A 4,846-nucleotide genomic window follows, 5' to 3' on the forward strand; every position below is an offset into this window, starting at 1 on the left:
TGAAATTAAAGTTGACATTGACAACTGAAACTTTTTGTCACGACTAAACCCGAATATTTCTAATTCTCGTTCTAGTTTTAGTTCAATAAAAATATACCATTAAGTAATAGTAATATCTTATGCTAACTAGCGATATCTACCACTACTACTAGAATTAACACTAGACCAAGAACTAGAAACATTCAGATTTAATCCCACGTCTCTCAAGACGGCTAAACCCGAATTCCCCCGAATAAACCCGAATGAATTCTAGTTCTAAGTCTTGTGTTAGTTCTAGTGACAGTGTTAGTTCTGGTTTTAGTGCAATAAAAATATGTAACATAGTGATAGCTTATGCTAACTAACGCTACCTACCGCTGTCGTTTGTAAAATGGATAAAATGAGATATGTTAATCTATTTGTAGAGTCTCTGAAGATGGCCAAGGGCCGAAACCAGTTAGACTTAAATTCTATATAAAATAAAAAACAAACATTTAATTTTATACTAACATCTGGAAAACGACACTGGCCCAAAATTGTAGGTTCATCTATTTTTTCTATTGTAGAATTTCTTGGTGTATCTAAGTGTCGTATGTAAGTTGGTTCTTAGACGTATACAGTGTGTCCCTGGATAGATGTTACAAGAGGTATAATGAAGTCTTAGATAACAAATACACACGTTTATACCACAAATTTAAATAATCGCCCGTTAAATTTTTTAGATTTAATTTTCCGCTTTTTGGATTCGGCACACGCTCTAATATTATAATGTTTTTACGAACTCGCCCTTACCATAAGTTTATTTCCAATGTTTCTAAATTGTTTTTTATTTTTAACAAAAAGAAAACCTGTATAAAAATAATTTATTTTTTAAGAATATTTGCTAAAAATTTACTTAGATATTCCCAATCTACTTATATTTTTGTATTTTTCCATCATTTTGCATATATTTTAAAGTAAGTTAATTTTCAAATCCGAACCGTTACCGTTACCGTCATTTTTCTTTTCCGTTTTTATCATTTTACCTATTTTGTACTTTTTTTTCCTAAAAACAGGTACTGAAGATGAAACAATCGTTTCGAAACATGTCTACTCTTTAATAATAAATTTTAATATTTAATTATTTCTCACAAAAAGTTTTTACTTTTTCTATTTTTATATAGGTATAATGACTTAAAAATTTTTGGATTTTATTTTAAGGCTGTAGCGCATCACGCACTCTTATTATTTTTATATAGAACCATGGGTTGTTATATCAACATAATGTATTTTGCCATGGCGATTTTGTTATAGTCATAAAATAATAAATAAACTGGTAGACACACATAAAACAGTCTATCAAATACTCCATTTTAATTTTTAATATTTTATTGTACGATTAATTAATTATTACACGATTAGTTACAAATAAATATACTCTATAAAGGCTAAGGAATTAAGCCCTGCTTGGTGTGAAGAGAATTTTAAGAATATTTTCATATTTTGCAAACAAAGTCGGCCTTGACAGTGAAGCGAAAACTATTTTTGGTTTAGGTAAAGTAATCTTTTGTTCATGATACGGAAAAATTTTATTAAGAAAAGTTGTTCAAAATAAGAAATTATGGTCCTATACAAAATTTCAGAAGGATCCATCTACTTTGGTTTAAATACTTACTTACTTTTTAGCTTAAATAACATAAATATTGTATAATTTTATTTTATTTATAAAAAATCGAACATCAACATAACTGTCGTTTATTCAACATAATATCCACCTTTTGTTGCACACGTTTCTATACGATGCCTAAATTCTCTAAAGCTTTTCTGAATTTCTTCGATGCGTATTTGTCCTATAGCATTTGTTATCCGTTGTTTAGTATGTCTCGATTGTTTGGTATTGGTTGAGCGAAAACTAGTTGTTTAAGGCGACCCCATAAAAAAAATCTAATATTGTAAGGTCGGGAGACCTTGGAGGTCTTTGTATCAGCGGCATGTCGTCTAAGTATTCTTCCCTGAACCTTTCAAGTAGCTGTAGATAAGAATACTGATTTAACGGCCCCTCTATGAAGAAAGGTCCAATATCACATTCACTTTTTGGTAATACTGTCTTTTACAGTTGACGCGAAAATTTGGATTTGCCGTGGACCAGTAACGACAATTTTGAGAAGAAATAAGGCCATTTGTACCAAAAGATGTTTCGTCCGAAAACACAATCTTTTTATAACAATTTCGCTCCTTAATGCATTTCTCCCCGATGGTAAGACAAAATAATAATCTACGGCCTTCATCGCCGTCTTCAAGGGTATGCACAAATTTTGGTTTAAATGACTTTACTTTAGTAGATTTATAAATTCTTTGCAATTCCGAATTACTAATATTAAGAGAACGTGAACGTTCCCTCAATGATTCCCTAGTAATAGTTGCGGCATCATTGTCGTTATATTTCTTTTTTCCTTTCTTAACGTTAACAACGCTACCCGATGTAAGAAATTTCTTAACTATTCGCATGACCGTCATACGTGTAAGATTGGTATTAGGAAATCTCTCGTTAAACTGCTGCACCACTGCTCTTAGGGCCGGTTGTACCACCTCCCGATAAACTATCAGGCGGATAATTACCATGGTTACAGCGGTTTTAAGCGCTCTCATTGGCTAAGTGCGCCAATTTATCTATCGGATAAACTTATCGGGAGGTGGTACAACCGGCCCTTAGTGCACTTTGCCCAAGCCCATAACACTGCACGATGTAAATTTTCTGTTCTAATGTTAACATAATGCAAGAGTTATTGAGAACTAAAACTGAGGTATTGACAATTTATTTGTCAATATTTACGACTACTTAAGTTATTTTTTATTTCATGGCATCTTCATGGTTTTTCTTCACTCTGATTTAATCTAAAATGTGGTGGATTAATCAATATAGGTAGATCTTTCTGAAATTTTGCATAGTGCCATAATTTCTCATCCTGGACAACTTTTCTTGATTAAATTTTGCCGTATCATAAACACAAAGCTTACTTTACCTGAACTAAAAATAGTTTTCGCTTCACTATCAAGGCCTAGTTGATTTTCGAAATATGAAAATATACCTAAAATTCTCTCCACACCAAGCAGGGCTTAATTCCTCAGCCTTAAAATAAAATTCAAAAATTTTTAAGTCATTATACCTCTTGTAACATCTATCCTGGGACACACTGTATATGATGCAAAACGGACTTGAAATAGTATTAGGTCTTTCGGTATTCTGCATTTTTTCTAAGATAAGACACCTTTACCTACCAGATAGCATGAAAATCAGTCAAGTGATTTATAACACGGTCCATATGATCCATCAAAATATGCAAAAAAGAAACCAATGTTGGGTCATAGCAACGAAACTAAGAACAATACAAACAAACAAATACAACTCAATTTGATGTTACGGAAACAATTATACATAATGTCTGATACGGCGAGTTCACCAGTCACCCGACGAGTTGTGCGTCATTCTCCTTGTAGCATCAAATCGACTTTACAATAACCTTGAGAGATTATATGCTTTGTGATAAAGAGTCCAACAATTCCGTAGAGCCATCTTTGAGTCCAAAAAATCATCCGCGTTTTCGTCGCTATGCCCTCTATCATACCTTACTATAGATATAGCTAATATAAAGAAGCAACTAGAAATAATTATAGAATAGCAAATGAATAAATAAACGCATTTTCATACAGTGTGTTAATTAATTATCGTACCCGACGTCATCATTGCAAGGATGCAACCAACATCACAGTATTTTTATTGCAATACGTGATTGGCGTATGTTGCGTATTGCACTGAGATATTGGTTGCATACTTGCAATGATGACATCGGGTACGATAATTAATTAACACACTGTACTTGTTTTTGAATAAACGTTTTAATATGAGTAACATTATAAACGCATTTGATTTGATATTTATTTATAATTTTCAATTACAGTAAATAAATCAAACAAAAAAGATATATCAAAACATATTATTGCAATTTCTAATTTTGCAATAATTATTGCAATTCCGATAATCGAATAACACGCAATGTTCGCGAATAAAATCGTATTTAGTTTAATTTTGATGTTACAAATTCTGGTTTTTGTAAAAAGTCAAAATTATGAAGAAGAAAATTATTGTAAGTTTTCATTATTAATTTAGTCAATGATTTCGATTTTGTTAAAAGTTGTTTTAAAGGTGACACATATTTTAAACGATGTTTTACCGTATGTTCGTATTTGACCAGAACATGTGTCAGAAAAGTAACATCAATAAATCATCGTACTCAGGTTATTATCGAAGATTATTGCGAAGGTAAATAAATAAATTAAAAAGAAATTGTCTTTATGTGGTGCAACATCAAACAAGAATGTAGAAAAGTTAAAAGAGAATCAAAAACATTTTTTTTGTAGGTGAATTAGCGACCAGAAATATTTACACAAGAAAACCAAATAAACGCACGGCAATTCATATAGTATGCAGATTAAATGAAGAAACCTACGGGAATTATGATGATTATAACGTCCATATTAAGAATATACAAAACAACGAGATACAAGCGAAGTAATTAGGTGAAATAATAAATTTCATATTAATAGAAAAAATGTTAATCAATGAAATAAATAATAAGAATAAACAGTTTTTTATATTTAAAGAAAAATATTTTACCTTATCCATTTTTTCCAATGTATTAGTTATTCTAAAAGTGATTTTCATAGTTTCTTTCAGACCTAAGGATCCCACTTAGGTCGTAACGACAAGTGAGTTCTTCTTCCTTTTTCCTGAGTAGGTTTTTTATGTGATTGACAAAAACTCTTTACCACGAATACACTGCAGGCCCGGCATAAGTTAAACCTAGAAGCACACGAAGATAAACATTTA

At 31.2% G+C, this 4,846-nt stretch overlaps 1 long non-coding RNA gene across 1 annotated transcript; it reads left to right on the plus strand.

Moving 5' to 3' along the window:
• Positions 1–3,995: 3,995 nt before the first annotated feature.
• LOC111418951 (uncharacterized) lies at positions 3,996–4,613 on the plus strand. The gene is made up of 3 exons (XR_011640688.1): positions 3,996–4,103; positions 4,163–4,279; positions 4,378–4,613. It is a non-coding gene; the product is annotated as an uncharacterized lncRNA (long non-coding RNA).
• Positions 4,614–4,846: the final 233 nt, after the last annotated feature.

Source organism: Onthophagus taurus, chromosome 6 (genome assembly GCF_036711975.1).
Source record: "Onthophagus taurus isolate NC chromosome 6, IU_Otau_3.0, whole genome shotgun sequence".
NCBI classification, from domain to species: Eukaryota; Metazoa; Arthropoda; class Insecta; order Coleoptera; family Scarabaeidae; genus Onthophagus; species Onthophagus taurus.